This window comes from Zalophus californianus, chromosome 1 (assembly GCF_009762305.2).
Source record: "Zalophus californianus isolate mZalCal1 chromosome 1, mZalCal1.pri.v2, whole genome shotgun sequence".
NCBI lineage: Eukaryota > Metazoa > Chordata > Mammalia > Carnivora > Otariidae > Zalophus > Zalophus californianus.
Genome location: NC_045595.1, coordinates 181,633,112 through 181,644,277, shown reverse-complemented (window position 1 = coordinate 181,644,277; position 11,166 = coordinate 181,633,112). Strand labels below are relative to the sequence as shown.

The window sequence follows — 11,166 nt, the reverse complement described above, 5'->3', positions numbered from 1 at the left end:
TCCTCCATAGTTTCAGAACAACAAAAAAGAGAACTATAATCTTTTATAAATGTGGAAACTCAAACCTTTTATAGCAGAATAAGAAACATCAAAACCTATTCTTAAAAGTGTCATCATGTGTAATGAATACAACCAAAAGTAAATATGACAAAGCAATATCAATAGAGGAAATTGTGTGATGTGCAACAAACTAGATCAATACATTAAGGAAAGATAGAGACAAGGAACCAGGGGCAGAAATGAAATGAAGAAGACAAGGCTAAAGGTATTGGGAATTGAGGGATGAGGTTGCAAAGGTAGATAGGTTGAGATTAGTGAAGACATCATATATGTTATTAAAGATTAGAGAACACACTTTTTATGTAGCAGGAGTCACTGAAGACATTAAAAAAAAAACTGTGTAATCTGAAACAATGATATTTTACAAGATAACACTGGTCAATGTTGTGGGCTGTATTGGAGAAGAGAGAAACTGAAAGGCAATGTGGCTAGTAATAAGTGGATGACAATGCAATAGTCAGATCAAATTGTAGAGATGTTTTCAGGAGTGCCAGGGGAAGCTGAAAGAGAAAAATGCAGATTTGGCAATCTACACAGGGATAGTAGTTAAAGCCATAAAACACAAACTAACAAGCATAATAAACAAATAAAACCACCAAGGGAGTAAGTATAAAAAAATATACTTTTGTCAGAATCTTAGGATAGGATAAAAAGAAAAAAAAATTCAAGAAGAGGGTCTGTAATGTCAAATATCGAGAGTGAGAAGCAGAGTAACATATATATTTTATAAGCTTCTTCATAAATATACCATATTACTTTAATTAACACTTTGAATTGATTATTTAGACTTACTTTAAAAAACAGTGTATTATTGTAAAGGAAAAATCATTAATAGAAGGTAATTGTAAAATGAATAGAAAATTACTAATACCAAATAAGAGAATATTATATATTGCTGAAAACTGACTTTTAGACAGCCAGTGGTTTAATACACTATATTTCAAGAAATACAGGACTAAGAAAAACCACTCTCTATGTATAGTGAAGACTTAAAGGAGTTGAGTTTTGAGGAAAAGAATTAGATTCAAGAGACAATTGACAGCTTGTGAGCAGACTGAATATATCAGCTTGTCCTTGAAGTCAGTTGCAGGATAGAGGATGAAAAACTATGAGTGACAAGAACTAAGTGTGTCCTGAGGCTTAAGCTGGAATTTGGATATTTACATTAGAACATTTTCAAACATGTTGCAGAATTTTTCATTCCATACAATTATGTCTCTAATAACATTATTTTCCATCTCCACTGGGAGATGTTTCTTCCTAAAAAGACTAAGAAATAAAAATATGTTCCATTGGGGACTAAACAGGTAAACAGGGCCAAGCAATAGTTCTAGATTTGACATGACTGTATTGAAAGACAATGGTTTTCTCTATTCAATGTTAGAGGATGCAATTAAGTAAAAGAAATTTTTTTAAAAAGCACCTTTTTTTTTCTCTTTTTAAATCCAAGTTGCTTTCTGCAGGAAAATAACCTCTCTTTTTATAGCTGTTTGTAATGTTGAAGAGAGAAGGGATCTTTTATGGCAAAGGATATGCTGGAATGTACATGTCCTTTCAAATGTTAAAAACTTATTTAGATTTGCAAAGAAATTGTCTTTATACAATGAAAACCTCTCAGGAAGTCCAATTGCTTACTTGTTTGTTCTTTCAAGTGAAACAAATCATCATTAAAAAGGTTCAGCTTCAAATTAAGACCTTTGAGAAGCTTAGAGGGACTTGCTCACAAAAGTTCAAATCCCTTAGAAAATGGCTCATTGCTGCCTCAGAGAAAGAGAAAAATAGCTACTGATGAGATTCAAATCATTCTCTATCTTCTCTTTCATTAATTTTAAACATAATTCATAGGCCATTATGCTCTGGAAATCAAAATAATTATTCCTTATTGTAGCCTACCATTTTTCATCATTATACACACACAATGTCCAATTTCACCCCACTCATTCAAAATGGCGCTGAAAGCAGGCAAAAAAGATTAACTCCAATACTTACATTTGGCTTTAATTCATAGCTTTCTAAAGAGTTTTACTGGTCTAAATATGTATTTACACAATAGAATATGATGAGTCATTTCTAAAATGTAAACATACTAGTTTAAAAAATTGCTTAAATATGTATTTCTGCCTGAGCTTCTCTCAGGATATTCCTGAGATTCACAGCAATAACTCCCTAATATTTGAATCACACCATTTCTCAGTACATTACAAATAATTAAAAAAGAGTGGGCAAGGGGTAGAGGTACCTCTCAGAGTAGTCAAAATATTGTAGTCCTTCATCTTCCTTGATGTTGGATAGCCACAGGGATTCTGTCCCTCATTTCAACTGGGATCACCTTTAATCTATTCTGACTAAGCTTTTTAGCAGGTTGTTGTTTAAAATATATAATAATCAAATACCTGGGAAGATGTTTCAGAGAATAATAGTGTTCACTTTCTATAGAGAAACATCTTGCTCAGCACAGTGGCTTCATTCATTTCACTGTACCATCAGTGAACTCTGTGCTTTTAAACAGTCTATAGCACATTAAAAAACACTCCAAATCTTTTTTTTTATTGCTAGTGGGGGTGCTCATGTGGGGGCCAGTGTCAGTGTCATCTTATGTCTGAGGTTTGTATCTCTGCCATAACGTGCCACTGCCAGGCCCAATTTTGTTCCAAGATGAAGCGGAAGTGAATTGGATGGCAGGGTCCATTAGTATGGACATAGAAAAGAAAGGAAGTGGAGTAATAAGACTTATCTGGTTTTTAACCTCTATGTTATTAATGATACCCATTTCTACCATAGGGTAGTCTAATTTAAACATTGCTCCAAGTAAACTATTTTGTAAGTGCCACATGCTGTATCTCTGTCTTGAGTGTTCCCTGGAATGTTCTGTAGATATCTATTTGACTTATTTGAAGTTGGAAGACTCCCCAGCTCCCATTCTCTCTCCTCTGTCCCCACCCCCAACACCTTATAAAGTAATATCAGACACAGGCTGCTCTTTCTGGCAAACAGATTTTGAGATGCAGAACTTGAATGGAGTACTTTTATTGGCGAATGTACTTTAGATAAATAGCCATTGGAGAGAGAATAAAGCAAGACTGGACAGAAGGAGAAGTTGAACTGAAAGACAATCATAACAAAGGCCTCAGTGAGTCTCATGGAAGCTCTGGAGCTGGGATGTCCCCTCAGGTCTGTCTTGTACTGGGGAAGGGAAGGATCATCAAATGCCTTGGTTAGGAGCCTGAGGATTCAGTGTTTAAGGTTCTACAATCATCAGTTACTGAGTAGCAGATATCAAATTTGCTCATGAATTCTATTGGAAAATATTTTTGCAGAAACATTTATGTTGAAGCTTCTAGGACTTCAGGCCCCTGCCTCCTTATCAGGAGGATGGTGAAATTTGCTCTAAAAAACATTTCCTGAGGGCTTATGAACCAAATGTATGTTATAAATATCATCTCAATCCTGAAAGCCAAGCATTGTATTTTTCCTATTTATAGATGAGGAAATTGATTCTAAGTGTGATCAAGTGAACTGCCAAGGTTTTCACAGTTAGCAGGCTTGCAGGCAGACCTATGTTTTCCTGCTCAATGTTTACACTGTATCCTCTTACAGACTTTGGGGAGAGGATTTGAATGGGAGGCAGGGCAAAGTCTAGAACTGATCTGATTAGGAAGCAAGAATCAACAATCAAGGCAAAGGATCAAATGGTGTATTAGGGATCTCTAGAGAATCAGAACCAATAGGAGATAGAAGGAGAGAGAGAAAGATATTAAACAATGCTGAAGGCTGAGAAGTCCCACAGTTTGCAAAGGAGAGGCCAGTGATACAATTTATTATGAGTCTGAAGATCTGAGAACCAGGAGAGTTGATACTGTAGATCCCAGTCTGAGGGCGGGAGAAGATAAGATGTTCCAGCTCAGGTAGTAAGGCAGGAAAAAAAAAAAAAAAGGATGAATTCCTCCTTCCTCTGCCTTTTGTCTATCCAGGCCTTCAATAGATTGGATAATGCCTACCCACGTTGGAAAAGGCAATCTACTCATTCTCCTGGTTCAAATACTAATCTCATCCAGAAATACCCTCATGGACACACCCAGAAATAATGTTTAATCTGGGCACCCCATGGCCAGTCAGGGTGACACACAAAATTAACCATCACAAGTGGTAAAGCCATGTTCACGTGTGGAAATATCCATTTTTTCAAGCCCTTAGATACTGTGGTAATTGATGCTAAACATTTGAAAATTTAATGTGTTTTAAGAAGATTAAAATATTTTATGATATCAAGGACAATAATGCTAACCAAGAAAAGTCAAGTACCTAATATATTCCAGTCCTGTGTCAATGACACATCATTTTACAACATGAATACCATTATTATTATTCCTATATTTTACGGTGGGAAATTTGGAGAAGTTAAATAACTTTCCCAAGGCCATTTTACTAGTAAGTGACAGGTCTAGAATTAAAATCCAAATTATCTTACTCTAAAATCTGAGCTCTGAGCTACTATTCTACATAGTTTCTCAATGATCTTTCTGAAATGTAGAAATGTCAAGATGTACATTGCTTGCATATTGGTTTATCAAGGAAACTTCAATTGGCTTCTTCTGGCATCACTGTAATTTTTGGAAGCAATGCCTACTCTTCCTTCCTTGCTGAATGGTTGCTTAAATTGGGAATGCCATTTCTTAGAAACCCTTCTCTGTACCAGGTCAGAGTTGGCTAAAATTAGACACTTGTATGAAATTGGGACATGAAGGCTAAGCAGCAGCCATTGTTCTCTGAAGATTGTCATGGCTAGTTGTGGTGACAGAGAGCCACAGAGGCATTGGCAGGTTCCAGCTTGTCCTCTCTCAACTCTTACTTTGAGTCTAGCTCTTCTTCCTGACTGTTGACCCTGATGACCAACAGCAACTCCAGGATTGTCACTAGGTACTTGTACGGGTATTCAGAAAATCAAGAGCTTTCCATGGACCTCTCTATTAGGTACCTTTCCATGGTCTTGTTTCAGTAGCTGGATGTGCTTAGTCTTTCAGAACTACCTGATTCTTTTGATCCTCCAACTTTATCTTTTGGGTCTTCACTACCCAAGTATTCCCCATATTTGTGTGAGGTCTAATTCTTCTGCTTACCTTATAAATGTTGAGTAATACAGAAATTAGTATCTGAGAGTAGGTGCTAACATAACAAAAACTAAAACCATGAGATTTTGGGGGCAAGGAGACTCAAAAAAAATTTTTTTTAAGCTTTTATTTGTTTATTTGACAGAGAGAGAGAGAGAGTACAAGCAGGGGGAGACGCAGCCAGAGGGAGAGGGAGAAGCAGGCTTCCCCACTGAGCAAGGAACCCGAAGCGGGGCTTGATTCCAGAACCCTGGGATCATGACCTGAGCCGAAGGCAGACGCTTAACCACTGAGCCACGTAGGCGCCCCTCAAAAAAAAAAAACTTTTTAAAGATTTATTTATTTATTTGAAGTGGGGGAGGGGCAGAGGGAGAGAATCTTCAAGAGGACTCCCCTACTGAGCCTGGAGCCTGACACAGGGCTTGATCCCACAACCCATGATATCATGACCTGAGTCAAAATCAAGAGTCGGATGCTTCACTGACTGAGCCACCCAGGCACCCTGAAACTCAAAAATATTTATAGAAAACTCACAAAGTTTTTAAGAGACTTTTACTAGAAAACACACCAAGTAGTCTGACCCAAAAGCACAGTTTAAACTGACAAAAGGGCTGTGGGCTCCAAAGTTCTACAGGCAGGAAGTAGGCTGAGAGAACTTCGCAGATTAAAATATGGTCTTTTTTTTTTTTTTAATGGAAAAGGAAAGTTATCTCAGAGGGAGGTGCCAAGTCTCCAGGCAGTGAAGCCAACTGAGAATAATGGATTAAGGAACTATTGTCAGCAAAACTGGGGACTAATCAAGAAACATTCTCTGCTCCTAGTGAAATTGGGAGGTCTGATAACCTTTACTTTATTATTTATTATTATTAATTTACTTTACTCGTTTCTCATTTCTTTCTTCTCCTCTTCTTTTTCTTCCCTTCTCTACCCATCCTCTCCTCCTTCTTCTCTGTTCATTCCTTCCTTCTTTCCTTTTGTTTGCCCAGTTGTAGTTTTGAAATTGCTGTGAACTCAGAACTATGATTTCCATTCTTCTCCTTTGTAAACAGAAGTGTCTATTACAGTTGTTTTGTCCGTGTCTCACCATTGAATGTTGGTTATGCAAGCGTTCAGATAACTTGCCTTTTAAGTTCAAAGGTTTTTAGGCTAAAAGGCATGTATCGGATAAGCCTCATCCATATTTGGACCTGATTTAAATGATGAAATCTTGTACTTTAAGCCACCTGATTCCATGATTAAATAACATTTTGGGGATCTTATTTGTAGATGAGTGCATTTTGCATATATGAGGAATGTGAATTTTGTCTAGGAAAAAAATTCTTCCCAAGCCTAGGCATGCCATTCCTCTCATCAAGAAGTGGAATCTATTGCACTCTTCTTGAATCTGGGCTGGATTTGTGACCTTCAGTTAATAGAATGCAGAAGAAATAATGCTGTGTCTGTTTTGGACCTATCCCTTAATGGGCCTGGCAGTTTCTAGTTTGCTTTCTTGGAGCCCTGAACCTCTGTGTAAGACATCTTATTACTCTGCTGGAGAGGTAAGCTCAGCACTCCTAAGCCATTTCAATCACCCCAGCAAATATGGGAATGGGATCATCCTGGAGATTCTGATTCCAGCAAAGCCCTTGGCAGAATGAAGCTTCATGAGTGACCCAAACCAGATGGAGCAGAAAAACAGCCTAGGTGATTCCAGTCAATCCACAGAATTGTGAGAAATCATAAATTGTTACTGTTTTGAGCCACCAACTTTGGGGGAATTTGTTATGCAGTAATTGATAACTCAAAGACTTATAAAAAAATGAATGAATGAAAGAACGAAGGAGTCAATGAATGATTAGAACAAAGCCTCTGTAATTGGAAGTAGATTATATTACCTAGGATATCACTGGGATGATGTTACCTAGGCTATCACTTTGTGTGTTATCACAAAGGTATGTTACCCTTTCCACCCACTTAACACCTTTTGTGAAGCTTTACACCTGTGATTACCTATGGACACCAAGGTGCTATGGAAAGGTTCTGAATCCTTATATGTGTGGAAATAAAAGTGAGAGAGAGAAAAAAAGGGTGTTGTTGACTTGTCCCCAAAAGTTTAGATCAGAACAGCTTTTTCTCTTCTACCCCGTTTTGGGGCAATATCATGCCCATTACTAAAAAAACCATAACAAACAAACAAAAACCACAAAAACAAACAGAACAAAACCTTATTTCTACCAAATGTTGAATTTATTTAAAAAATGAGAGAGGGAAATCTATCCTCAATAAAGGAAAAGACATGAAGAGTAAAACTTTTATACTGTGGGAGAAAAGTAACTATACGACAATAGCTAAAACAAATTCAAAGGATCTAATATACTAAAACAATCAAACGTCATTGAAGGACTTCATATCAGCATCCTGGGAATAAATACAAAGCATGGAATAGAGGCAAAGTGACAGAGAGAATTTACTTCAAAATAGAAGATCCGTTGTAGTTTGGCTGAGGATTTTGCATTTGAAACTGGTTGTTTGGTGTCTTAGTTATCTTAGTGCCTAGAGTATGTAAATGATAGAGATCAGGAAATCCTTAGGAGGCAAATAGATAGACTTTATAGATACTACTAAAAAAGCAATAATGAGGAATGATTTAACAAAATTCAAAGGTTTCAGATCATTTGAGAGCCTGAAACAGCAGATGGTATATATAGTTCAATTCAGACAAACATTAAAAAAAAAAAAAATGCATAGCAATAGAGAACTACAAAAGAAGGCTGTGGAAACACATTCCAATGGACTAATCACCCAGTACTCCGACCAGAAAATATCCAAAAACTTTTAATTATCAGCTTGGTGCAAAGAAATGGTCTTTTAAGATGAAGGCCAGAATAAAAAAGTGCTTCAGGTTTTAGTCTTAACTGTTGAGGAGGGGTGGGGATGAGAAAAAAATCCTCGGAAGTGGGGAAAACATAAAGATACTCTACGAAACATGAGATTCTCAGTCACAAACTCCAGAGGATTTAATTTTCTCCATGGAAATAAAGCATTTTGATATGTGTGTTAACTTATTTGATAGGGTACATTTTAGTACCTTATGTAAGAGACTGTCTAAAAAGAGCCAGGAGAGATATTTTTCCAAGCCGAAATGGATTATATAATCTGTAAACTACCAGTTGTTTACACTGATGGTCTTGGTGACAGAGGAGGATCCATATACATTTATATAGTCAAAGAGGCTGGAACATTCCAAGCCATCTGTTTCCATGTGGTTTCTGTATTTAGATAGGCACTTCTCGTAGAGGAAGCTAAGTAGGACTTTAAAGCCTTCACTTCCACTCTGTTAATAACAAAAGCCTCTCGTTAGACTCTTCTCCTAGGTTCCACACTTTACTCAGGGACAACAGAGTTGGTCTTTCTAACTGTAGCATTTTCAGTATGTTATTAACTTGACAATAACATTTTTTTTTCTTTTTATCATCAGAAAATACTTTGGAACAGAATGAGGCAGGCTCATGTCATCTTGTGTTTCTTTAGAGACAGTTTTGATACTAACAAGCATGTTAGTGATGTGTTTTTGAATTAACCTGTGATGTCATAGTGCTTTTGTGTGTGATGGTTTCGGACCGAACTTAAAATTATCCTGTAAGGAGTATCTAGGACCAAGACGTTGAGGAGGAAGATAGATAACGCCATGTCTTGAGGATATGGAAGACTTTAAGGTAGGAAAACATTGAACAGGTGTCTGGAGGAATATCTCTTTAGATAATAAAAAATACAGTAGTCCACAAAAATATGTTATAGATGTTTAAAATTGACTCCTTAAATTAAATCTTAAAAAAGAATGGGGTGCCTGGGTGGCTCAGTCGGTTAAGTGTCTGCCTTGGACTCAGGTCATGACCCCGGGGTCCTGGGATCAAGCCTCATGTCTGGCTCTCTACTGGGTGGAGAGCCTGCTTCTCCCTCTCCCTCTTCCTGCTGCTCCCTGCTTGTGCTCTCTTTCTCTGTCAAATAAATAAAATCTTGAAAAAAATAAAATTGACTCCTGTCTAAAGTCCAGAGATATTAAATTTGATGGTCTTTAAAGAACTCCTCCTACACTGATTCTTCTTTATGTTTTATTTCTTTTGGTAAGAGTTTAATTGCCATTAGAATTATTTTCAAGTTAAGAAGATAAGAAGATTGACTTTTTTTCTCACTATATAAATGCTTTAATGGCAGCCTCCGTACAGGATGTGGCGTCAAGACAGGAAAAAGAGCAAGTGCATAGAGAGACATGGCCATCAGAAAACAGGTGGTGAGTGAATGAAGAGTCCACACAGCTTCCACACGCTTTACCGGGTATCAGCTCTAGGCCACCTCTTCCTCAAACTCGCCCTCCTCCTCGGCCCTGGTGTCCTGGTACTGCTGACACTGCTGGCACTGTTGGTACTCAGACACCAGGTCATTCATGTTGCCGTCGGCCTCGGTGAACTCCATCTCGTCCATGCCCTTGCCCGTGTACCAGTGCAGGTGCCCCTGCCCGTGTACCAGCGCAGGAAGGCCTTGCACCTGAACTTGGCTGTGAACTACTCTGAGATCCACTTGAACAGCTCCTGGATGGCCGTGCTATTGTTCCTGAAGATGGTAGACATTTTTAGCCCCCAGGCTGGTATGTCACAGACAGCTGTCTTCACGTTATTGAGGATCTGCTCAACGAAGTAGATGCAGCAGTTTTTGTCTTGGACGTTCAGCATCTGCTTGTCCACCTTTGTGGACATGTAGCCCCTGAACACTGCAGGCGCGGTCAGGTAGCGGCCGTCATGTTCTTGGCATTGAACATCTGCTGGGTGAGCTCGGGTACTATTGGCTGCCTCGGCTGGTCACTGGGGTGAAGCCCAGCGTGCAGAAGTGCAGGCAGGGAAAGAGGACCATATTGACAGCCAGCTTGTGCAGGTCAGTATTGAGATGCCTAGGAAAGTGCAGGCAGGTTGTGACTCCGCTCATGGTGGCTGACACCAGGGATTTGAGGTCCCCATAGGTGGGTGTGGTCAGCTTTAGGGTTCCAGAGCAGATGTAGGGGGTCTTGTTATCAATGCAATAGGTTTTCTCTGTGTTTTCTACGAGCTGGTGGACCGAGAGAGTGGCATCATAGGGCTCCACCACCGTGTCTGACACCTTGGGCGAGGGCGCCACACTGACTGTGTTCATGATCCTGTCTGGGAACTCCTCCCGGATCTTGCTGATGAGGAGGGTACCCATCCCAGGCTCAGTCCCCCTACCCAGGGAGTGGGTCAGCTAGAAGCCCTGCAGGCAGTCACAGCTTTCAGCTTCCTTCCTCACAACATCCAGCCCCAAGTCGACCAGCTCTTCACCTTCTGTGTAGTGCCCCTTGGCTCACTTGTTCCCAGCATAATTCAGACCGGAAACCAAATTATCTGGCCTGAAGATTTGCCCAAAGGGTCCCAAGTGTGCGGAGTCCATAGTGCCCAGTTTCAGGTCCACAAGCACAGTGCAAGGTGCGTACTTGCCACCGGTGGCCTCCTTGTAGTACACGTTGATCTGCTCCAGCTTCGGGTCTCTGTCGCCATGGTAAATGCTGGTAGGGTTGATGCCATGCTCGTCACTGATTACCCTCCGAATTTGCCGCGAATCTGGTTGCTGCCCTGGCTGGCCTGGAGGGGCAAGATCTCCCTCAGGGCGACAGCCTCAGCCATGCTGGTGGAAGGACCACGCAAGAGCCCAGGGGCTGGCGCGAGGAGCGCTAGGAGTGACTTTTTAAACTTCAGAATGAACCTCCCTGCTATGACTGACTGTATTTCCTAGTATGAAGAATTATAAGTTTTCACAATAAAAGCATAAGCTTTTAGCATACTTTGATTCTGAGCTTTATGCTTCATCCATCTGCCACATTAGGCGTATTCTTTTTTATTTTTTTTTAAGATTTTATTTATATGGGCGCCTGAGTGGCTCACTTGGTTAAGCGACTGCCTTCGGCTCAGGTCATGATCTTGGAGTCCCGAGATCGAGTCCCACATCGGGCTCC

The 11,166-nt window shown here is 39.6% G+C and overlaps 1 pseudogene; it reads right to left on the bottom strand.

The window, feature by feature from the left end:
- Positions 1-9,491: 9,491 nt before the first annotated feature.
- On the bottom strand, positions 9,492-10,822 carry LOC113917129 (annotated as a pseudogene).
- Positions 10,823-11,166: the final 344 nt, after the last annotated feature.